This window comes from Bos taurus, chromosome 14, assembly GCF_002263795.3.
Source record: "Bos taurus isolate L1 Dominette 01449 registration number 42190680 breed Hereford chromosome 14, ARS-UCD2.0, whole genome shotgun sequence".
Taxonomy (NCBI): Eukaryota; Metazoa; Chordata; class Mammalia; order Artiodactyla; family Bovidae; genus Bos; species Bos taurus.
The window spans coordinates 37,523,785-37,550,288 of NC_037341.1; the positions used below are offsets into that span (position 1 = coordinate 37,523,785).

Consider the following 26,504-nt stretch of genomic DNA (forward strand, 5'->3'; position numbering starts at 1 on the left):
ACAGGGAAGTGCCAGCACTGGCTGATTTCTGTCGTGTATTGAAGACATGCTCCCAGCACGGCCAGGTCATGCTACCAGTGTGATTTGCTGAATGTGTAGTTGGGAGCATACCAACACCGTGGGCTCCCCTCTGGGTCTGCTGGGAGAATGTGCCCAGGATGGTTCCAAGAAGTCCATTTAGTTGCTCTTTAAGCACGTTTCTTGTGTGAAACAAAAGAGGAGGAGAGAAGTGGAGCTGCAGAGGAGGAAAGGGGTCTCTTTCAGTCTACCACCTTCTCCCTGGCCCAATTCCTTACCCACTGAAACCTCTACTCTTTCTAGAGGACTAGGGCTGGGAGGAAGGAAGCAGGAGTGAGAATGGGCCTCCCTATGGCAAGACTCACGGAGACTGACATCTGCCTGCCCAAGAAGAGGGGCTTGGAGGCTGAGACTGGGTCATCCACTTCCGAAGGAGAAAATCTTGTCCAATTGGTATTTAGATGACGACCCTGTGCACCTACTTCTTATAATTTTATAAACTTCCTATTTTCTTCTATTAGTGCTAGGCAGGGCTATGGTAACTAGTAGTAAAAGCTTAGGAAGAGTTTAAAACAGGTGACAGCACTTATTTCAGAGAGAGCAGGAGAGGAGTGTTGGGAAATGGCACTGTGTCCTAGCCAGGGAGGACAGGGTTTGACCTGAGGATCTGGGGCTAAATGCCGGAGGCCCCATTCTCCAATGACCTTCTCTAACTCCCTGCTTGCACCCTGTGTTCTCAGGCAGGGGCCCCCTTCACTCCTACTTAGGACCTAGCTGAGCTTGGAGGCTTGCTGTACTATAATGTTAAGTGTCATGGAGATTTTTATTTTAGGGATTTTTTTTCTTAATTTTGGTCCTCTACTATATTCCCACCCCTTCATGGATCACAGCCTTGTCATGGGGAAGGGGCTTGCATAACTCAATGAAGCTATGAGCCATGCTGTGCAGAGCCACCCAAGATGGATGGGTCATAGTGAAGAGTTCTGACACCATGTGGTCTACTGGAGGAGGGAATGACAACCTACTCTAGTATTCTTGCCTGGAGAATGCCACGGACAGGAGGAAAATGCAAGAAGATAAGACACCAGATGATAAGCCTCCAGGTTGGAAAGTGTCCAATATGTTACAGGGGAAGAGTGGAGGGCAATTACTAATAGCTTCAGTAAGAATGAATCGGCTGGGCCAAAATGGAAATGACATTCAGCTGAGGATGTGTCTGGTGGTGAAAGTAAAGTCTGATGCTGTGAAGAGCAATATCGCATAGGAACCTGGAATGGTAGGTAGGTCCATGAATCAAGGAAAATTGGACATGGTCAAGCAGTAGATGGCAAAGATTGAACACTGACATCTTAGGAATCAGTGAACTAAAATGGACAGGAATGGGTGAATTTAGTTCAGATGACCATTATATCTACTTCTGTGATCAAGAATTCCTTAGAAGAAATGGCTTCGAGCTAGGCTTCAGCAGTGTTTGAACAGAGAACTTCCAAATTGTACAACCTGGTTTTCAAAGAGGCAGAGGAACCACAAAATCACACTGCCAACTTTCAGTGGATCATGGAGAAAGCAAAGGAGTTTCAGAAAAAATCTATTTCTGCTTCATTGACTACACTAAAGGCTTTGACTGTGTGGACCATAACAAATTGCAGGAAATTCTTTAAGAGATGTGAGTACATGACTTTATCTGTCTCCTGAGAAACTTGTAAGCAGGTCAAAAAGCAACAGTAAGAACCAGACATGGAACAATGGACTAGTTCAAAATTGGGAAAGGAGTATGACAAGGCTGTATACCATCATGTCACCCTCTTTATTTAACTTATATGCAGAGTATATCATACAAAATGCCAAGCTGGATGAATCACAAGCTGGAATCCAGACTGCCAGGAGAAATATCAACAACCTCAGATATGCAGATGATACCACTCTAATGGCAGAAAGTGAAGAGGAATTAAGAACCTCTTGATAAGGGTGAAAAAGGAAAGTGAAAAAGCTGGCCTGAAACTCACCATTAAAAGACCAAGATCCTGACATCAGGTCCCATCACTTCATGGCAAACAGGAGAAAAAGTGGAAGCAGTGACAGATTTTCTTTTCTTGGGCTCCAAAACCACTGTGGACTGTGACTGCAGCCATGGAATTAAAAGATGGTTGCTCCTTGGAAGGAAAGCTATGACAAACCTAGACAGTGTATTATAAGGCAGAGATATCACTTTGCTGACAGAGGTCTGTATAGTCAAAGCTATGGTTTTTCAGTAGTCGTGCACAGATGTGAGAGTTGGACCATAAAGAAAGTTGAGTGTCAAATTGATGCTTTAAACTGTGGTGCTGGAGAAGACTCTTAAGAGTCCTGTGGACTGTAAGGAGATCACACCAGTCAACCCTGAATATTCACTGGAAACATTATTGCTGAGGCTGAAGCACCAATATTTTGGCCAACTGATGGGAAGAGCCGGCTCATTGGAAAAGACCCTGATGCTGGGAAAGACTGAGGGCAAGAGAAGGGGGCAGCAGAGGATGAAGATGGTTGGGTAGCATCACCAATTCAATGGACATGAGTTTGAACAAACTCCAGGAGACAGTGGAGGACAGAGAGTCAGGCAGGACTTAAGGACTAAATAACAGCAACACTATATTCCCAAGGCACAGAACACTGCTTGACACATAGTATTTATTGAAGGATCATTTCATAAATAAAAGAATGAAGGATGTTAGGAACAGCTGGGCAGTCACTTAAAAATGAATGGACTGACCAAACTACAGATCAGCAGTTTCCAAGGGTTCACAGTGAAAGCAGGTAAGGGATGAACAAGTGGATCACAAGGAATATTTAGGGGCTGAAACTATTCTGGATAATCCACTAATGGGGGAGGGGGCACGACATCATGCTCTTGTCATAACCCACTGAACTGTACAAAGAGTGAACCATATAGTACGGACTTTTAGTTAATACTAACATATCCACATGGGTTCCTCAATTGTATCAAATGTACCCATTACTGCAAGATGTTAATAACAAGGGGAATTGGGTGTGGATGTGGGCAGAGGAGGTATACAGAAACTCTGTACTTCCTGCTCAATTTTTTCTGTATACTTAAAACTGCTCTAAAAAATAAAGTGTATGAATTAAAATCGAATAAATCAAATTCATCAGAATTATTATTTATGAATTACAGAGGGTATTATATATGATCCCTGTTGACAGGGTATGGAGACAAGATCAAGAGGGTTAGAACATATTCCTAAAACCCCCCGAGGAAGCCACCACTGATGAGGCTTTAGTTCCATGTGTTGGGCCTGAGACTCAGTGGATGCCCTCTCTTATGCTCTCTCAGTTTCTCAGAATCTCAACTCTTTTTTGTCCCCAGAATTATTTTCCATTTTATCTGCTATACTTAGCTCGAGCCTAATTATGTCTAGGTACCATAATTAATGAAGCCACAAGAGTATAGTTATCCTGCCCTATAATAAAATCTGCTAGCCTTTCAAAGATAAACTTGCAAAATTCAAGTACTATCTATTCTGACTCAATCACAACCCACCACCATAGAGTGAAATAAATGGCGCAAGTATTTCCACCACTTCTGACAGCAAGCTAAACTGGAAAACAGACAAACACAGCTTAACCCTTCTTCAAATATATTTTGGAAGCACTGCATCAGCGAAGCCTTAACCCTTTACTACTTGTTCTTTCCTGTAAGATCAGACAAAGGTGGCGGGGGCACTTTTCCACTGAGTGCCTCCCTGTGTCAGTGCTTCTGCATGACTGCCATGATGGTCAAAACCATAGTCAAGCCTGAAACCAGGTGTGTGCCCAGGAGCTTCTGGTAATCCTGGACCTGGTAACAAGAAATAGAAGAGAGGGACTTCCCTGGTGGTCCAGTGGTTAAGAATCCACCTGCCAATGCAGGGGACACGGATTCAATCCCTGGTCTGGGAAGATCCTACACGCCGCGAGCAACTAAGCCCATGCATGACAACTGCCGTGTGCCTGGAGCCCGTGCTCTGCAACAGGAGAAGCCACCGCACACTGCACCGTAATGAAGAACAGCCCCCACCCCCACTGCAACTAGAGAAAGCCCACACACAGCAACAAATACCCAGCTTAGCCAAAAATAAATAAATAATTTTTAAAAAGTAGGAGAGAACAGGAAGCCATCTGAGTTTGCTGTCATCAAAAGTGCTGTGGGGTCGGGCCACTGATACATCTTGATTTTGTCCAGGGGAAAAATCCGGGCTTGACCCCAGTTCACGTGACTCATGTGTTCCAATCCCAGGCTCAGTTCTCGAGCAACGCACAATCCCTTTAGTCAGTAAGAGATGCCCAAATGCCATCGTTTGTGGGTCAGTGGTGGGGGGTTGGTGGTGGGAGAGAAGACAGGTGGAAACTACTCAAAGTGGATGCCCGGCTGCTTCCAGATGGCTGTTCACGTGAAACACATACAAAGAAGGAGCGCTCACACGTGCCCAAGAAGATTTTGTTTACTCCAAAGACTGCTGACACCCATCAATCTTCAGACCCTCAAAAATCTCCTAATACCATCATCATCACCTATACTTTCTCATATCAAATGCAGCAAAAAGTAAGGGGAAAACACCATCTCTCAGGCATCAGTGGCTGACTTTCTTTCAGGGTCCTACTTTTACCAATAAACCAGTTTTAACATGTAGAGAGTTACTATTTTGGGGTAAATAGCTACGGAGAGTTCTGGGTCACTGGCTAAGCTGGTATAGCAGGTTAAGTGACCCTCACCCAGACATAAGCCCTGCAAAGGTCACTTGCGAACAGCCCAAACAGCAACAGTGGAAGTTTTGAATGTCAGGCATCACTGCACTCAAACCTTCATTACAACTTGTTGCTTTCCAATCAGTAGTAATGTTAGTCGCTCAGTCATGTCCGACTCTTAGTGACCCCACGGATTACAGTCAACCACGCTCATGGAATTCTCCAGGCAATACTGGAGTGGGTTGCCATTTCCTTTTCCAGGGGATCTTTCAGGGATCGAACCTGAGTCTCCTGCACTCGCAGGTGGATTCTTTACCATCTCAGCCACGAGGGAATTTGATGAGAATTTTTTTTTTTCTTTAGAGACTAAAATACATGTTTCATGAACTCTCAGAAACACCTTACTCAGAACAAAACAATCTGGCTTTCTCAGTTTTTCTTAAACATTATGTTTTTACAAAAAAAGAAAAGCACATAATACATGGAACACGCTCAGCACATACCTACTACTAAGGTACACGCAGGTCCCTCAGACAACTGTTCCAACTTGTTTCCATATTTTATGCACCTATTCACTGACGTAGCAGATAAAGATTTTAATCTAGAATGAACCAGAATTTGACTAAAGGTAAAACTGTATACAATGTTTATAATTTTCTATTTCTACTGTTTATATTTTCTTCCCAACAAAAAACTGCTTTGAGAAAAACATGCTGATTTTGATGTGTCTTCAAATTTGTTATGTTCAAAGTGAAGGTGCCTGATCTGACTCTGAAAATTTGATGGCAGAGGCTGTCATTGATTGGTTCAGGAGCTACACATGTAATCTGCTTTGATTTCCATATACTTACAGGAAATTATTATCAACATTTAAAAACCACAGTAATCAAGGGACTTCTCTGGTGGCCCAGTGGTTAGGAGACACTGCCAGTGCAGGAGACAGGGGTTCAATCCCTGGTCTGGGAACTAAGATCCACATGCCATGGGGCAACTAAGTCTGTGCACTGCAACTTCTGAGCCCACACACCCTAGAGTTCAAGCTCTGTGACAAGAGGAGCCGCTGCAATGGGAAGCCTGCATGCCACTACTAGAGAGCTGCCACTGCTCTCCACATCTAGAGAAAACCTCCAGCAATGAAGACTCTGTGCAGCTCAACAAAGACCCAGTACAGCCAAAAATTTTTTTTTATGTAAAAAAAAAAAGCAATGGTGCATAAGACTGCAGCCCTTAGATAATGGCAACTCTATTTTCCAGCTGCTCAGGCCCAGACCCTGTCAATCATCCCTGTTGCCTCCCTTTCTCTCACAGGCCACATCCACGGTCAGCAAAGGCGGCTGGCAGGACCTTCAACACACGCCTGACCCCAGCACATCTCCTTCTGTCACTGCTCCTGACCGGGTCGCACCTCACTGGTTCCCGCAAAGGCAGAATTGATCGCCCTGCGTCTGTCCATGCAGTCCGCCACTGCACTTCCCTTCTGGCTCCCCTGAAACTGCCTGACAATAACCACCAGTCTTGCCTGGATTATGGTATCACGTTCAAGAAAATGCCAACAAATGACCTGTTAGCCTTCCTTTTGGGCTGTGACATTATTCACTTATGAAAGCTAGCCTTGCAAAATCCAGTTACTCTGTGTATACAATGGTAGTTCTAAAGAAATTAGTGTGTTAAGCAAGGAATACTTTTAACATGAACAAGAAATTGGTGTTTCTACAGCTCTCAGCTAAAAAGCAAACGCGTGATGTCTAAGTTCCTGTATCTGAAAGAAACTGCTTTCTCAGTATCGATGTGCTTCTCCACTCAGACCAACTCGATGGGATGCAGCATATACGCCTGGTAAGGCACAGGTGGGGTCCTGAGCTGCCCCTCCTGACTTCTAACTTCCAGTCTTTCACACACAGACCTATTCACTGGCATAGCTGCTGATGATTTTAATCTGTAACAGGCAGAGAGTCAGCAAAAGCGCCTCAGTAAATTTGGTTTGGAAAAACTACTTCTGACGAGTCCCATCTTTACACTCATTAGTTCCTCAATGTTAATGTTTTCTTCCGAAGTTGCTTTTTTCTTTTGTAAAAGGCAGGACCAGGAATAGTCACTTCAAAACTGTGTTCTTAGGTCCTGGTTTAGAACAAGTGACAGCATCAGCAAATAGCTGTCTCTTTTGCCAGGGTGGTTCATTGCTTCCTTTTCTAAAGGCATTATCAAGTTATACAGATATAAAATGTAGCTTAAGGGGTGTGCTATCCCCATTGAAATGTGGCTTTGATGTTTCAAGGGCCCAAAGTCTTGCAGAGGTATGATGACATGGGCTTTGAAAGCGTGGGTAGCCAGAGACCAGGCTGAGGCCAATCTAGTCACAGATGGTTCCTGTCCATGAGATCAGAAGTTTTAAACCACATTACATTAGTGGCCTTAGAGATGCCTCCACAGAAGCATAATTCATATTAAGCCTTGGCCTTTTATCCAGCGGAGATAGGAGGATGAACCAAGAGAGTCTATGAACCAAGATTCATACGAAGAATGTGAAATGTTGTCCATTATGTGTATTTCTGTCACGTTCATAAACATCTAGGCAATATATTTCCTCTTAAATTTAGTGCCAGGAAAAATCTGGTCTGATGACATGCTGGTGTGCTTCCTTGCATCATACAATGAGAACCACATTATTTATTGTTTCTCTTTTTGTTACAGCTACTGGGAAACCTGGAATAAAATTATTGTCAATCTATGTGTATGGTTATCTCCTCTAACAACATGGCTTAACATTCCCTGGTGTCAGGAATGCTCTTATGTATGTGACTTATAGTGCCCTGCAAATCCTTTTTGGAGACTAGCCAGATATTGAAGAAAGATTACAGGATCAATAAGCTCTTATTATACTAAGTTTTCTGAACTCCAGTTCCTGACAGTGTGTGAATGCTTAAGGACATATGTGATTTACTTGGGGACAGAATAGCCAGCCATGCAGTTTTCTTTATATATATATTTTTTATATCCAGAACATTTTCAAGCTTGGAAAATGAGTCTTCATTCTTAAGTACATTACAGGCTCTATTCCTTAACATTTTATCAAACTTAATAAGCTTAAAGGTTATATTCTCTGGACAGGCCAGGCCAAAAGCACATTTCTAATCCTCAGCTGGAATAAGCTAAATAATTGGCTATCTTCTACTTTATTCTGGGTTTTATAAAATTTATCTAAAATTTACCTTGCTGTGTAATTTACACATTAAGACAAATCTGGTATAAAAACAAATTTAAGGGATATTTTATTCTTGAAATAATGTTTAGAGAAAAGTCCTTTTAATGAGTGTTATTCTACAGTTCAAACACATTACACTAAATAAGACTAAAACTTCATTTTATGGGAGAAAATATTTGCTGATCATTTATCTGATACTTGGATAGAATCCAGGATATATAAAGAACTCTTACCACTTATATAATAAGAACAACAATTAAAAAATGGGCAAAGGACCTGAAGAGACATTTCTGCAAAGATACACAAATGGCCAGTAAGCACATGAACAGGTGTTCAACAACACTAATTATAAGGGAGATATAAATCAAAACCACAATGAGATACTACCTCATACCCACTAGGATGGCTACTATTGAAAAAAAACCACTCAAGGTAACAAGTATTGGCAGGGACGTAGAGAACTTATAAAGCTGGCGCACTGCTGGTGGGGACGCAAGATGGTGCAACTGCTGCAGAAACAGTATGGTGGGTCCCCCCCACAATGAAAAATGCAACTGCCATGTGATCCCCAATTCAACTTCTTGGTATATACCACCCCAGATTGAAAGCAGGGTCTCAGAGAGATATCTGTACACCCATATTCACAGGGGCATTATTCACAACAGCCAAAAGGTAGAAACCACCCAAGGGTGCCTCTATGAAAGAAGGGATAATTGAAACACAGCCCGATTGCACATGCAACGTAATGTGTGTGGGCTCAGTCACGTCCAGCTCTTTGTGAGCCCTGGACTGCAACCTGCCAGGATCCTCTGTCGATGGAATTTTCCAGCCAAGATCATTGGAGTGGGTTGCCACTTCCTACTCCAGGGCATCTTCCTAACCCAGGGATCAAACCCAAGTCTCCTGCACTGGTAGGTGGATTCTTTACCACTGAGCCACCTGCGAAGTCCACATGGAATGTTGCTTGTGTGTGTGAGTGTGTGTTGCCTATGTGTGTTAGTCACTCAGTCATGTCTGACTCTTTGCGACCTCATGGATTGTAGCCTGCCAGGCTCCTCTGTCCATGGGATACTCCTGGCAAGAATACTGGAGTGGGTTGTTAGAATGTCAACCTTAAAAAGGAAGGAATTTCTGATGTATGCTATATCATGGATGAACCTTCCATGGAACTTAATGCTAAATGAAATAAGCTAGTCACAAGAGGACAAACTTTGTATGAGTCCATTCCCAGGAGGAACCTAGAACAGTCAACCTCCTAGAGTCACAAAGTAGAAGGGTGGTTGCCAGAGGCTGGAGGAGGGAGAACGGGGAGTTGTTATTTAATGGGTAGAGTTTAGTTCTGGAAAACCAAAAAGTTCTGGAGATTGGCTGCATAGCAATGTGAATGCACTTAACACAGCTGAACTGTACATGCAAAAATGGTTAAGATGGTAAATTTTATGCTATGTGTATTTTACAATGAAAAAAAAATCTAAAAAAATCACCCATGAATAAGTATTTCCAGAACATTCTATGTATCCAGAGGAAGTGAGAAGAAAAGACCAAAGGTTGGGTCATCAGGCAAGATATTGCTTCACTAATACTGGCCAGGGCAAGCTGGGGAAGCTATGTCAAGTGAGGGGAATGGTGCTAAGAAAAGGAAGAGCCAAAGGATCTTTAAGGGAAGAAGTGTCAGAACTTTGAAACATGCAAGCAGCCTCCATATTTGTTTTGCTAGCTCTTACCATAAAGCCTGGCACACCAGCTATCCTCAAATATTGGTGGAATAAATAAATAGGTAAAGGGACTTCCCTGGTGGTCTAGTGGATAAGAATCTATCTTGCAATGCAGACCGCAGGGGACTCGGGTTTGATCCCTGGGCTTCACTGGTGGCTCAGATGGTAAAGAATGTGCCTGCAATGTGGGAGACCTGGGTTTGATCCCTAGCTGGGAAGATCCCCTGGAGAAGGAAATGGCAACCCACTCTAGTATTTTTGCCTAGAGAATCCTATGGACATTCATGTCAATGTATGGTAAAACCACTACAATATTGTAAAGTAATTAGCCTCCAATTAAATTAAAAAAAAAAAAAAAGAATCCTATGGACAGAGGAGCCTAGAGGGCTACAGTCCGTAGTGTCACGAAGAGTCGGACACACTTACGACTAACACTTTCACTTTCACAGGGAACTAAGGTCTGACATGCCACAGAGCAACTAAGTCCACACACCAGAACTAGAGAGTCCATGGGCTGCAATGACAGATCCCACATGTTGCAACTAAGACCTGAGACAGCTAAATAAATACATAAATACTTTAAAAAAAAAATAAAATAGGTAAGAAAGAGAGAAACCTAAAAGATAACCCCAAGGTTTCCAACTTGGTATGCAGATGAACAGCTTTGCTACACCGAGACGTTGTATAGGTGGGAAGGATGGACAGTTTGAAAGGGGATACATTCAAGCAGGATTTTACACGACCTAAGCATTTCAAGCTGGAAATGAAGGCTGCAATGCAAACTTAAGGGTCAAGGTGAGCAATGTGGGTCATGTGATCACAGATGGTGGAGGAGTCCATCAAATGAGTATGTCAAAAAAGCAAAGAACCAAGGATGGAGACAAAATGTCCCAGGGACCTAATGGAGGAAATGAAGTGAGAGGCAGTGGCGTACAGGTAGAAGGTGAACTTCCAATGGAACCTTTCAAATTTCCTGTTCTTGGGTAAGACCTGTGCTCCTCTTAGGAATGAAGTGGGCCACATCTGAATTTGTCTGAGGCAGCTGCACTGGCTGGCTGATTTGGAGGCAGCTGAAATGAGCCAGCATGGTTTAGAGTCTGAGAAAGGGGTCGTCTGTCAACCTTGCTCTGTGCTGGAGAAAGGTGACGGTAGGTTTGTTGAGAACCTCTGAGACGGCAGTTCCAACAGGAAGGTCAGGGGACATCCTGGGTGCCCCAGCAGTTAAGACTCTGAGCTTCCACTCCAAGTGGTGTAGGTTTGACCCTGGTCGGGGAACCAAGATCCCACCATGTGGTCAGAAAAAAAGTTTTAACAAGAAGACCACTGCAGAAACCAGTCCAAAGAGGGTCGGTGAGGAAGGAAGAGAGGGAGTAGAGGAAGCAGGTGTGAGCCACATGCTGGTGACTTCTGACCCAGAAAGGAAGAGGAAATTTGGATAGTAACCAGGGGGATTAGCTGGGCTAAAGGAAAAGGCACTTTACTTGTATCCATGACAGCAGATCCTGTTGGAAGGCGGGAAAGAAGATTCTCAGAGAACAGGAGAAAATGAAGAGGCTTTGAGAAGGTGACAACTGTTTAAGTCGGGTCTTAGATGAAGAAAAATAAAGAAACAGGAAAAAAAAAATGATGGGTTGATTCAATGTTTTAAAATTATTGAAAGGATCCTAAGCTTGCAACCTGATCCAGTATTCCTGCCTAGAAAACTCCATGGACAGAGGAGCCTGGCAGGGGAGTGTATGGAGTGGCAAAGAGTTGGACATGACTGAGCACAGCACACAGCACAGCAAATCTGAAAGGGACAGAGAGTGTGGACTCTGGAAACCAGACAGACCTGGGCTTAAACCCACTGATCACATCCTAGCTGCGTCACTTGTGCCTCACTTTTCTTACCTGTATAATGGCAATGATATTACCTTGTACAGTTGCTAGGGTCAGAACTGAGTTCTATGAAGTACTGAGGACTAATGCAGAGAGGGTATTTAGTTGATAAATGGCCACTATTAGTCTCTGGCTGAAATGTAGGGCTGGTAGGGAAAATCTGGGTGCTTAAAGATTTGGAATCAGTGTTGTACTAAAGTTCTAAGCAAGGAAAACGAATTGCGACACAGGACTGGGAAGACCTGATTTTAGGCTGACATGGCTTTGCATCTCTCTCTGGCAGGGGTCTCTTTTCTAGGAGAAGCAGAGAAGGAAGAAGGGGGCCCTTGATGCAAAGCAGAGACCTGAGCAAGGAGGATGGAGATGAACCCACCTCAAAGCTCTGGGAAGAGGGGAATGGCGCACTGCCAGTGGGAGACTCTGAAATACAGAGGGTTAAGTTAGGAACCACTGACCAATGTGAAGGCAATCAGAAAACTGTAAAGTCATATAAATGCAGACTATTATGAAAGTTTTAGGTGCTTTTTAGTTGCTTAAAGTAAGGCTTCTTTCCTATGGCCAATTTCATAGAAATGGCCCTATTTTGATTAAATCTCACTAAAGTTATCAGGCCTTTAGTCACAAAAGGTGGGTCAAACTATTTCAAAATGGACACATATTCAGTAAAATGAAATCAGATATAATTATGACCACATTTCTTTTTAGTGTTGTAATAGAGACATCTGGGCGTGCCTAAAAAGAACTTCACAACCTTCAGGATCTGAGCAGACCCTGTGGGTAGTGATGAGAACTGTCAGGTCAAGGCTGTTTGTATTTCCACGTCAGTGCTGTTATGCTTTTTGTCCTTTACCAATGGTCACTGTGGTGACAGATTAAAAGTATGACTAAGAATCAGAGCAATGTAAGACTATCTAGTGGTCGAAACACATGCTGGCAGCTAGCAGTGTTCAGCCGAGTGACTAATGGAGCCCACTGCAGGGTCACGGGCAGACCTAATTTCCTCTTCACGGGGCAGACGCCCACTGGGTGTGCACTTGCTGGTGCTAACATGATCCCACTTCATAAAGACTTAATCACCAAAAAAAAAAAGCGAACATTATTCATGCCTTTAAAATGACACAAACTAGAACTCTTAGTTGAAACACAGTCTCTTAAGTAGTAAGATATTCATTTTGTAAATTACCTAAAATGGCTCTCTAAAGATCTCAAATCAACCAGTTACACTTTGATCTGTCTAGACCTTCCAAGATAGTGACCAGTAAAGGCATCGGCTCCTCTGTTGGGCATGGGACGCTGAATATGAACTTGCTTGGGACTGGCTCCGCAAGCCATTCTGCACCTGAAGTTCTATCATATTCAAAATATGGGTTTGGAAGTTGTTGGGTTTAGGACACCACTGCTTTTCAAGGAATGACAAATAGGAGTATAGTTATTCTCTCAGTAAACCATTTAACAAATATTCCTAGTAGGAATATTTCTTTTTTTAATTTTATTTTTAAACTTTACAATATTGTATTAGTTTTGCCAAATATCGAAATGAATCTGCCACAGGTATACCCGCGTTCCCCATCCTGAACCCTCCTCCCTCCTCCCTCCCCTACCCTCCCTCTGGGTCATCCCAGTGCACCAGCCCCAAGCATCCAGTACCGTGCATCGAACCTGGACTGGCGACTCGTTTCATACATGATATTATACATGTTTCAATGCTATTCTCCCAAATCTCCCCACCCTCTCCCTCTTCCACAGAGTCCTTAAGACTGATCTATACATCGGTGTCTCTTTTGCTGTCTCGTACACAGGGTTATTGTTACCATCTTTCTAAATTCCATATATATGTGTTAGTATACTGTATTGGTGTTTTTCTTTCTGGCTTACTTCACTCTGTATAATAGGTCCCAGTTTTATCCATCTCATTAGAACTGATTCAAATGTATTCTTTTTAATGGCTGAGTAATACTCCATTGTGTATATGTACCACAGCTTGCTTATCCATTCATCTGCTGATGGGCATCTAGGTTGCTTCCATGTCCTGGCTATTATAAACAGTGCTGCGATGAACATTGGGGTACACGTGTCTCTTTCCCTTCTGGTTTCCTCAGTGTGTATGCCCAGCAGTGGGATTGCTGGATCATAAGGCAGTTCTATTTTGAGTTTTTTAAGAATTCTCCACACTGTTCTCCATAGTGGCTGTACTAGTTTGCATTCCCACCAACAGTGTAAGAGGGTTCCCTTTTCTCCACACCCTCTCCAGCATTTATTGCTTGTAGACTTTTGGATCGCAGCCATTCTGACTGGCGTGAAATGGTACCTCATAGTGGTTTTGATTTGCATTTCTCTGATAATGAGTGATGTTGAGCATCTTTTCATGTGTTTGTTAGCCATCCTTGTAGGAACGTTTGTAGGAACTGTAATTCAGTGACTCCACTGATTTCACACCTAATCTGTGACAAGGACACATTCCATAGTTCCATTTTTAAAAAGATACAAATGAATTATCTACAAAACAGAAACAGAGTTACAGATGTTGACAACAAGCGGAGGGTTAACCCAGTAAGGTGGGGAGAGGGGTAAACTGGAAGCTAGGATGCATATACACTACAGTGTACAGAACAGTAACCAATAAGCACTTGCTGTATGTAACAAATGTGTCTCAATCACTGCTGTGTCTCACTCTTTGTGACCCCATGCACTGTAGCTTGCCAGACTCCTCTGTTGGAGAAGGTTTCCATTTTCTCCTCTAGGGATCTTCCCAAACCAGGGACCAAACCCATGTCTCCTGCCTTGGCAGGTGGATTCTTTACCACTGAGCCACCCAGGAAGCCATGGGGAACTCTATATGATACCCTGTAATGGCCAATATGGGAAAAGAATCTCAAAAAGAGTGGGTATATGTGTAACTGATTCACTGTGCTGCACACACGAAACTAACACATTATAAATCAACTCTACTTCAATAAAAATTTTTTTAAAAAGAGAAACAAAGTCCTTGACTGCTTCCACTTCAAATTTTCAGTTTTTGTTGCAACAGATATTGGGGACACTAATGTAATGAGCACAAAGGATTTACTTGACTTACATTAACCTTCTAGTTTTGAGGAGAGGACTCTTGACAGTTCTGCTTTGCCAGACAGATTAAAAACCACAATTAGAACTGGAAGGGCCTCGGAGAGCCCACGAAGTCTTTCCCCTGTGGTCAGATAATGACTCTCCCTTCTGTAGGAATTTAAAACTCAGAGAGACCAAGCAACAAACTCAAAGTCACACAGCAATCCAGTGGGATGACCAGGCAGATGCCAGGTCTCCAAAGGTTTAGGGCAAAGCTGGTAGCTATGCTGTGAAGAGAGACTTCTGTACTGCTGTCTACAGATCTTATTGTAGCAAATGTCCATGATCTATTTCGTCTTCAAGTTATAAACATCCCTTTCTGCTATAAATATTCCTTCATTCCCACAGTTCTTATAGTCATGCTTTCTCTTTATTGAGTATACTGCCCTCATTTCTTTATTATCTTCAATATTAATAGATTTTTGACTTGTACTAAAAAATGCAGATGAGGTGCTTTCTTCTCTTACATATTTTTTAAACCAGTTTTGGCTGACTTTCAAGTAAAATGCAGCTTAGAAAACATCTTACTAAAGACTAGGGGAAAAAACTGGTTTTCATCAAGGTTATTCTTCAGCAGGAACATTTTAAGTGGTGTTAAAAATACTGCAGATTTCATCTAACTCATAGTTGCCTTCCCCAAACCACCAAATTAGTAATTAACGCCTCCAAGTTTAAAAGGAAATATCAGAAGATCATCTAGCTCCTCCTGAATTCTTGAAAAGTTTTCTTTTTCTTTTTTTCCCCTCGTGGGAATCTTAAAAAAAAAATGTGATTTTACCTGTTTTTAAGTATTTGGCTGTGTTAAACCAAGAACAGGAAACTTTCATCCCAAACTCAATGGATAAGATAACAGCTTACTTACCCTAGGACACTGAGAAAAATGGTGGCTGGAACAAATATATAAACCAGGATGGTTGCTTTTTTGCTCAGTACCTTTAAATAACACTTGGTATAATTTGGACTGGGTTGGGGTGGGGTGGGGCAAAGGCGGTTTTGAAGATGAACACATGTATGTTGAGACAAAAAGAACTGTGTGCTTCTCCTTCATTAGAGATGGTGGTGGAAATGCAAGGCAGAATTCAAACAAATTAAGTAAAAGGCTCATGTTAAATTCTGGCTCAAATAATAGGAATCTTTTCCTTCATTCTTAATAGACTGTCAGTGAGCTGCCTCAATAAAATATCCTTGTGGGACTTATAATACTTGGATTATTCTTGACCAAGAGCTGCTGTTGGCTTGAGTTTCTGCTCTAGACACTTTCTGATGAACTCTTAACCTTTACTTTTCTTTATAATGGGATTAACGGACTGCGGGGCCTGGGAGGCAATGCCATGTAGGTTGGTGGGATGGATGAACCGCTGTCACTGGGGAATGTGGGGCTGCCTTCCTGGATCCATTCCTTAGTGACAGATGCACTGATCCCAACGGAAATACCCCTCATCAGTCCGAAATTCAGACTGAGTCTCCAGAATTCCAAGCACAGTGGGCACATTGCATATGCTAAGAATGAGGCAGAACATTTAGGCTCTGAGCTCTGTTTGGGGCTTCTCTGGTGGCTCAGATGGTAAAGAATCTGCCTGCAATGTGGGGGATCCAGGTTCGATCCCTGGGTTTAGGAAGATCTCCTGGAGAAGGGAAGGGCTACCTGCTCCAGTTATTCTTGCCTGGAGAATTCCATGGACAGAGGAGCCTGGTGGGCTACAGTTCATGGGGTCACAAAGAGTCAGATAAGACTGAGCAACTTTCACTTCACTTGGCACTTAGGAAGGGGTTTTCTCTGAGGCCCAAGAATTCAGTCTACTGGCACCATGTAAAGGAGAAAGCAGACTGAACTCGGGAGGGATAGGAAGAATTACCCACCAAACCCTGAAGTCTGCCTGCCCCCTGGCTGAGAGTGGCCCAGTGTCAGCATGAAGGTCCTGGGCCTTCCCTGCTGCTTCTCAGCTCTGACAGTTGCTGAAAGGCTCCAGGTTTACCTTCCAGAATGGGCTACACTTTCCAGGTCAGACTTCCTGAATGTGCTAAGTGTCAGGCAGTAGGAGGAGGACTGCAGACGGTTCTTTTTTTCCGGTATCAGTAGTTTTAGTAGAATCACAGAATTTACTTAGAATGACAACAGATTTGATGACCGAAGGATGTGCCCTTGTCTTACTGGTGCTAGGGAGTAGAAGCATGAGAAATCCACTTTTACTTGAGGCCGAGAACCTTGGAGCCTTGAGAGACTCTGGAGGACTCTGGTGGAAACCTGTAAAGTACGTTTATAATTCTGGACCCCAATGGACTGTAACGGACACAGTGGTGGAGGAGACTTCCCATTTTTCACTCTGCTCTGACATGAATGAGATGGGGCAGGAAATAGAAAAAGCCCTCTTTATAGCTTCATATGCAATCCCTTTGGGCTGACCAGTTACCCTGAAAACGTACAGGACATCAAGGAAAGGGGAGGCTAATTAGAGTCGGTCATCAAGTCTGGAGCAAGCCCATCCCGAAGAAGTCGCCATCCTTAGAAGGACATGGGGATGCCTCTGCACTCCAGTCTCTCCCAACGAAGAACGGGAATGTCTGCAAAGTGTCGTCTGTTCCAGAGTAAGGAGGAGAGGTAAGGATTAGCCTCTTTCCATGCAAGACAAGGAAGCTTGAAGCTGGTGAGTGACTTGCTGCTCCACGACTCTGTTTCTGGGAGCTTTTACTGACAACACTCATGTCCTGCTGTCCCATGTCTTTCTACTGACATGTCTCTGGGTTTCAGATCACGTGTGAATTTGTGCTTTCTAAAATAACCGCTCTTGGCCCGTCTCCTTTCAAGACTGTCCACATTCTCATTTCATGATCAGCTCCTAATGTCTGCTAAGGCAAACAAAACCCCAGTCTACTCAATGATCTACAAATGTCCAGAAATGCCTTCAAATTATTTGCTATTCCAGGCAACACCCCCAAGTCTACTTAACTCTAAATTCATTTTTCTTCTCCTACTGATTATATTGTCCATGTCACCATCCTGCTCTGACCCTTCTGTAACTCCGGTGGTGAAATGAAAGCTTTTTTTCCCCCTTCAATTTCTCTCTGGCTGGTGATCACTGTTGGCAACAGTTAATTGTAAATAGGAAACTTCTCTGCAATGTTTTTCTTAGACATCACAACAGCAGCAGCATAAATGGGTGAGCCTGTACAGCCAGACAAAATAAAAAAGGTTCTCATGCTCAGAGAACAGACTCTGTATGATTTCAATACGTTTAGACCATCAAATTTTGGCAACTGGTCTTATGTCCCTGGATATGTTCCAGGGTCTCCTAGTTTATAGTCTAGGAGAACTTGAGTAGAATTTGTATTTTGCTCTTGTGTGAAATTGTATAAATCTTAATTATGCTGAGTTGGTTCACTGTGCTTTTCAGGTTTCTACTTCTACTTGTCTGTGTGTTCATTCTATTAGTTTTTGAGAGTTTGATATTGAAACTCCAAGTAAAAATCTTAATTTATCTACCTTAAAAAACTGTAATATTCTAAAGGAGATCAGCCCTGGGATTTCTTTGGAAGGAATGATGGTAAAGCTGAAACTCCAGTACTTTGGCTACCTCAGGTGAAGAGCTGACTCATTGGAAAAGACTCTAATGCTGGAAGGGATTGGGGGCAAGAGGAGAAGGGGACGACAGAAGATGAGATGGCTGGATGGCATCACTGACTTGATGGACGTGAGTCTCAGTGAACTCCGGGAGTTGGTGATGGACAGGGAGGCCTGGCATGCTGTGATTCATGGGGTTGCAAAGAGTCGGACACGACTGAGCGACTGATCTGATCTGATATATAGTTGAGCTATATATAACCTTGTTCTATATTTTCCAAGTCTCAGGTAAATGTGTTATCGTATTTTCATAATTAAAATAATAATAAATTTTTAAAAAGGTTCACATGCTCATCTGAGAGAGAAAGGTTTCTGTTACCCCCTGAACTCTGAGACACTACAGTAAGTCACCGCAGTCACACATTTTAATATGATAAAATAACTTCTTGCTGTTTAATTTTTAAAATATCTCTTCCATAGTGCTGGCATAATTTCAGAAACCAGCTTATCAACCATGGTTCTCAAGGTCTGAAATTTAGATGCTATCAGATGACGAATTCCTCATATCACTAAAAAAGTAGTATTAAACATCTGCTGGATAGGTTTAACGTGGCAGTTAATTTTGGGGGAAGAATAAAAAAATATATGCAAATATATAATATACATACATTTTAGTTATGTGTATCCTGATTGCTGCTGCTGCTGCTGCTGCTGCTAAGTCGCTTCAGTCGTGTCTGACTCTGTTCGACCCTATAGACGGCAGCCCACCAGGCTCCCCTGTCCTTGGGATTCTTCAGGCAAGAACACTGGAGTGGGTTGCCATTTCCTTCTCCAATGCATGAAAGTGAAAAGTGAAAGTGAAGTCGCTCAGTCGTGTCCGACTCTAGCAACCCCATGGACTGCAGCCCACCAGGCTCCTCCGTCCATGGGATTTTCCAGGCAAAAGTACTGGAGTGGGGTGCCATTGCCTTCTCCGATACTGATTGCATGGGCTATCAAATGTCTATCTGCACCAGCAAACATTAACCACTGCTGAGCATCTTTTTTGGCTTGTTCTCAAAGCAAGTATCTATCTAACCGTACTTACTCTCCTACAATGAAATGTGTGTTTGGTGTTGTTCAATCTCAGGGTACATGACAGGTGGAATCAAGAAAGACTAAAAATCAACCAACCAAACAAAAAATTTCAGGAATGAATAACTGAACTGAAATATTTGCTGAAACTCTTGTACTGACCACTGTCACTGTTCTGATAAACCAGTAAAGGCAGGGCTGTTCATCATATTTTCAAGTTCTAATTTCATTATGTGCAGCACCAGGCTCAAATAAGACTTTATTATACAATTATTACATAATTCAATTCATGGGCTAAAAACATCTACGCCTGGAAAACCTAGCTGCAATGGTATTGTCCTTGACTTTCGGTAAGATGTCACTATAGGGGGATTCAGGGACCAGATTTTAATTCTGAAATAATCACAGAGCACATTTGGAACAGCCTTCTGGGCTGCTGAGTGTTTTCATCGGCCCTTTCTTTTGGACTCTGCACATTTACGTTGACCTGAAATTGAAGTTTTGAAGTAGGATCCCAGGGTGTCCCGTCTGCTGTTGTTATCTGAGCCCTCACAATCCATCTCAAAAGCCCATTTTCCCGTCCCTTAGCCATCTCCTGGCAGAGAGCCCCGCGCCCTGCCATTTGCCACTTGTTCTGGTCTATTTTAATTCTGGACAAGCTGTGGTAGTAGGCTATATTTAAATTGGCCTGCTCTGTGCAGAAACATGGCAAATTCACGTGGCACCTTTTCCCTTCTCAACATAATCCAATTGTGCTTTGGCTCCGAACTAGCTGCCTGAGTCTGTGTCCTACACACTGGCCTCACGCCCGCACCCAGCGTCCCAGGTATTTACCACCAGAAAGGTGCAGGTGAGCGGGGAACTTCTGCAGGAAGGGAGGAGAGTTGGCCACAGCCCAAGGAGCAGTCACCCAAAACTCTTAATTGAGACACACGAACAATAACGAAAGAAAAAGAAAAGAGGTCTCCAGCTCCTGCCTGCATGCTCCTGGAATATTTGCAGAATGACTTCTCAAAGGCCAAACTTCCAATAGGAATTTTTATAAAACAAAATGGATCTACTCAAAGAGTCTTAAGAGAAACTGCGTGCCCATAAAAAGCCAGCTTTCTCAGGTTTCTGAGCTTTTAGGGAAGCCCAGTGGACATTCTAAGAAACACTTGGTTCTAACCTGTCCCTCCTGACTGGCCCCATTCCCATCCTCTGTCAACAGTCTATGCACTTCTGCGCTAGACAGAAGGCGTATGTCCTTACTGGAGCCAAGCTCTTGCTTCAGAGAAGAACAAGCCAGAAAAGCCCCTTAAAAACATTGGAAATTAAATAAAATGTAAAACCTTTCTAGAGAACTGCTCTTGAGGTTCTGTAAACTTTCACAGCTCAAAACTACCTGAAAGCCAGAATCTACTATGAAGACTCTGAAGACAGTTAACTTTTAAGGGAGTATTTTACAAGTCTACGGCGTCTGCCTTGAGACCTTAATGTACCAATGCTGTACGAACATACTCATTTTGCTGACAGTGGAATTAAAATCCAGACCAGTTAAAAGAGCCTCTTCATCTAGATAGTCTAGGGAGCTCAAGTACAGAACCAGAATTTCTGCCTATTTACTTTTGAGATGTTTACTTTAACCACTTGGGCCATTAGACTTCACCTGTGGTCAGCTGAGATTCTACTTGATTTTTTGCTGAACAAACTTGACTATCCAAGCAGGTAGTAAATAACAGACTTGGCCTCTCTTTTCTGGAATAAGCAAGAAAAGCGTCTTAGAAATGTCATGTTAAAAAAGCATTCACCCACACAGACTTGTGAATTAATAGGAAACCATTTTTAAACCTCCCTAACAAAGGAGGGGCCCTCTGGTAGACTATTTGGTTACATATAGTCAGGGCTACAAGCTTTCAAATTTATCTACACAGTAAAACAGAGAAGAAGAAAATGGATCAAAACAAGAAATGCTTGTTTTTACTAGAAGGCACACAAGTGTTACTGAATACCATCATGCTCTTAATATCATGGAAACACAACTCAAAATAAATCCCATATTACCCTGAGTGCTCTAAGCTTCTGGAGAACTAGTTCCCAATTACAATAGACAAAATGCCATTTTCTTTCTCCAATGAATTCCCCCAGGCTCCCTGGTATTCTTTCAGGTAATAAAATAACCTAATATCTTCTTACTTTTTCTCTTTTCCTAAAATACTGTTCAAACTCAGTCTTAAAGGCAATACAACAATGAAAAAAAAAATGTGAGGGACTCTTCACCACAACTACTCAGAATAAATCATGCATTTATGAGTCAGGATCAAGGACCTGCCATGGAAACGCTGCCAAGGGGAGTATAATTTTGGCTATATCACAAAAGATAATGGGAGCATTATGTCCCTAAAGGACCCTCAAAGCCTTTAATGTGATGGCTCTTACAGTCATTAGGACTTTCTTCACATAACCAGCTCTCCCTGCTCTGAGAACAGAGGGAAGCAAAAAAGCTCTTGATGAGATACCTTCTTAGGTCAGAATCGAGGCAGGAGAGACCAATCTGGCATTAAAGAAATAGTGTAAATGATTATTAGCACTTCTGAAGACCTCTTTTTAATAACTTTCTAAATATCAATTAGTTATTTTAATAACTTTTATTATATTGTGTGCTTCTCTGTGATTATTACCAACTAACACACACACATATTTATCTCATATACTCCAAGATCACAACAGTGGTGGTGGTTTAGTTGCTCAGTTGTGTCTGATTCTTTTGGGATCCCATGGACTATAGCCCTCCAGGCTCCTCTGTTCATGATTCCCTGGTTGGCTCAGCAGTAAAGAATATGCCTATGATGCAGGAGGCCTGGTTCGATCTCTGGGCTGGGAAGATTAGAATATGGATACATTATTTCTAGGAATGAGAGAGTAAAGGGCAAGTTGAGGGGAATTCTACCACATTTCTTAAGGAGCCTGCGAAAGGAATGAACATCAGCAGACAGAACCACAGGTTTGTTAGCTGAAAAAAAGTGGGGGGCGCACAGGCCAATGTCTGGGTTTGGAGGAGAAGAAGCGGGTGAATGAATGGGACACGTCCCAGAAGCGTACACCAGCGATGGGCATGCTTCACACTGCCTGGGTGACGGGCTAAAACACTGAGGCCGGGAAGGTGTGAACAGGGTGGTGACCTGTGAACTCTGCCCTCTGTGGCCTGGAAGCCAGCCCCTGCCTTGGGTCATTACACAATTTGATAGGACAACAAAGTGTAGGCTCCTCTTAGTTGATTCAATGACTCATAAGCTACACAATATGACCACTGGGAAAATATAACCATCTGGGAGATGTATACTGTATTAAGTTAGGCCAGCCTAACTTATAGGTTTCCCTGGTGGCTCAGATGGTAAAGAATTCACCCGCAGTGCAGGAGGCCTGGGTTCAATCTCCAGGTTGGGAAGATACTCTGGAGGAGGGCATGGCAACCCACTCCAGTATTCTTGCCTGGAGAATCCCATGGACAGAGGAGCCTGGTGGGCTACATGCAGTCTCAAAGAGTCAGACACGACTGAGCAACTTATGCTATGCTATGCTAAGTCACTTCAGTCGTGTCCGACTCTGTGCGACCCCATAGACGGCAGCCCACCAGGCTTCCCCGTCCCTGGGATTCTCCAGGCAAGAACACTGGAGTGGGTTGCCATTTCCTTCTCCAATGCATGAAAGTGAAAAGTGAAAGTGAAGTCGCTCAGTCGTGTCCAACCCTCAGCGACCCCATGGACTGCAGCCTTCCAGGCTCCTCCATCCATGGGATTTTCCAGGCAAGAGTACTGGAGTGGGGTGCCACTGCCTTCTCCGACTGAGCGACTTAGCCTACTAGCAAGTTACAAGTATCAATACGATGAGGGTGATGAGTACTGTTGACATTTACTGAGGGATTTTTTATACTTTAGGTTCAACCTGCATTATCTGTTCCAAGAACTTCCTGTGCAATAGCTCCTGCAACCCCCTGGGGATTACTAGCGAGTTAGTGTTGGGAAGCAATTTGCATCGAAGGCAAGAACTGTACACCCCCCTACCCCATCCCATCTTAATTAAGCTGTAGACTTTTCCTATGATGGTCTTTCTTTTCATTCTCTCTCTGAACACCAGGTTTTTTCTCATCATCTGAATTACTAAAAGATGAACGTTCTCTCTCAATTATGATTAAATTAATATACACATTTCTCATTTGCATGAGTGGATTCGTGTATATAATAACCTTTTAGTGATAAACAGCTCTTGGTTTAAATAAATGTAGAATTGACACTGTTAAGACACAAGTGATTATTAGCTGCACTAGCTTTCCCTGTGATTTTGCTCCAAGATAAGGGATTTTGTTTTCCAACATCTCCCTGGTAAGATGCTGAGGTGTTGCTGTCTTTCCCTGGGATTTCAGTGGGTAACACACCCCAACCCCTCAAAGTGGGCACCTCACCCCCACACTGGTGGCATATGAAGCTCTGTGCCTGCTGGGCCACCACAAGGCCACCTTGTCATCCATCCTGATCTCTGCTGTCTCCCTCCCCACCTACCACCCTCGACGCACCCTCAGGTATCTCAGTATTTGTGACAATCTGTTGGCACTTAAAGCCCGAGACCTCCATTGACAGCATACTGTTACAACCACAGCATAAACGTAATCCTTGGATTAAATAGCATAATGGAAACTGCACGGTCTCCCTGGACTTGCTCTATAAATGTAGATGTATTATTTAGGATTCACAGACTTCAAAAGTGCCAAACTAAAAATATCTCTTACATCACACTGGAACACCCTCAAAGTTGAGTTTCTTGCTGTTTGTCTAAGCCCTTCCTAGAGTGGTTACAAGCATGAGCTCTCCAATCAGACTGCCTGGATATGAATCAGCTGTCACTGCTTGCCAGCCTGGAATCCAGGGCAAGTTCCCTACACCCTTGGGACATCTTTGTTTCTTCTTACGTAAACCCAGAAGAGTGGTAGAACCAACCTTGCAGAGTTATTACGAGGACTACAGATGATACAGGTAAAGTGCTAAAAACAGAAGATGCAAATAAAGCTGGGCATAGAATATTCAACACCATTATAGATAATATCTATGCATTTAGTTAACTCAATAATTTAAAGAGATATTAAGTTTCCAAATAAGCAACATATTCAAATGGATCAATAAAATCTAATAAAACTAGGGAAGTCTCCCTCTTCCCTTGTTCCTTACTCACCCTGATATTAATCCAGCAGAGCTAACCAGTGTTAGTGTTTTTTAAAAAGATATTTCTGCAGTTATTTTTAAAGATATACAAGAAAATAGGAATACAAGTTTCTGTTTTCTCCTTTTGTATAAAACAGGAAGCAATATATATGACACTTTCACCTTCATGAAATGTAACCAGAAAGCTGTGACCAAAGCATTAGGTTTCATATTGTGCCAAATTACTGCATCTGTGACCTTCGTGAGGGTTGACAGCGACTGTAGCTACCCAGGTGAAGCAGGGGGGCTGGGGGTCCTGGTCCCACCTGTGTAATGCTGGGCAGCTTACTTAAAAGTCCTGGAGAAACGGAAGTGGTTGTCAATGTTTGTTATGGGGCTATAATGAGGTATGAAAACTTAAGGACACACACACAGCGTTATCACCAGTTCGAAGCTACCAGAGCCCATAAGGCCACTCTTTCTACTCTGGAAACACCCGCAGGTGAATGTGCAGAGTATACGTCCCTATTCCTGGTCCAGTATCGGCCAGCCCGATGACGTTTCTTGTCAAGGGTCACACAGGTCTACTTTTCCTTGAGGAATCAAGAGCTGGCATGGCCTGTGCTCTGTGTCATAGGTCTGCCTAGTCCAACTTTCCCAACATGGATTGGGTTTCTGGAGTTGCTCTAAACTGTCAACAACAGTTTCTAAGTTGTGTCCGACTCTTTTCGACACCATGGACTGTAACCCGCCAGGAATTCTCTGTCCGTGGAATTCTCCAGACAAGAATACTGGGGTGGATTGCCATTTCCTTCTCTAGGGAGTCTTCCCCATCCAGGGACTGAGCCCACATCTCCTGTGTCTCCTGCATTGGCAGGCGGATTCTTTACCTTCTGAGCCACCAGTCCTCTCAGAGCAAGGCCAATGGTTTATAAATATGATCATAAAGCCCAAACATCTTCTAATTAAGCCTGGAATTATTAATCATGATATCAATATATTTCACAAAATCTGTCCCTTCTGTGCTCCTGACATGGTGGGCTGGAGCTTTGTTTTTTCATCTATAAAACAAAGGAGTTAGAATGAGAATTCTAATTCATTCTTGTATCAAAATTTGGCATACTTTTCCCCAACCATATGAAATCAGACAAAAGTGCCTATGTTCTGGCTTGCAAGGACCTATCTCCATCTCCTCAGCTTTTCCCTGCCTCCTACTGACAGCCCTTCCATAAAACCTGAGAACTCCCAGGTCTGAAACTATAAGCTGAAGACCCCTGGGAAAGTAGAGAGTTCTAAAGTTCCCTTCTACCTGAATATTCAGTAACTGTGGAAGCTATACTTTTGTTTCTAGAGAAATTCCCTTATTACATATAAGTAAAATCTAGGCCTCTCTTTATTGCTTTTTAATTTTTCCTAAGAGTGATAACAGTCCTGCTACTAAACCTGCTGCTAAATTTTCTTTGGTAAAGAAAGTTAGAGGTATCAGATTTAAGTAAGACAGGTGAGTATACCTTCTAACTAAAACTTCCCTATAACTTGAACATAAATAAAAGCACCTTACGTAATGGCCTGTACACAGCAGTCAAATCATCTGTGCACAGTGACAAATGAAGTTCTATGTCTTTTACAATCACACAGATCAAAAAGCCTAACAAGAGAGGTTTATAAACATGATCATAAAGCCCAATCATCCTCCAGGACTGATGGCTGATTATTTTTGTAAGTGAATCTCTAACGCTAGACACAGTCTTCAAACATTCTGTAATCTAGTTAATCTGGAATTATTAATCATGAGATCAACATATGTCACAAAATCTGGAAACTAAGAAAGAGCTCAGAGATCATCCAGTTCTAACCAAATGATCTGTGCCAATCAGAAAGCTTAGGCCTAGAGGAGTTAAGGTGACAAGACACTCACATGCGTGCACACACATGCACACACACACACCCCGAGATGTATACATTATATGATCCCAGCCTTCCCAGCACCAGCACCCATGGGGACAGCATGGCAGGGGCCATGAGAAAAAGAGCTACACAGGATGCAAAATACTAAC

General features: G+C 42.8%; 1 protein-coding gene across 5 annotated transcripts in view; it reads right to left on the reverse strand.

Annotated features, from left to right (window-relative positions):
• Positions 1–26,504, reverse strand: part of JPH1 (junctophilin 1) — a 92,585-nt gene that overhangs the window by 20,904 nt on the left and 45,177 nt on the right. The gene's annotated exons all lie outside the window — the stretch shown is intronic.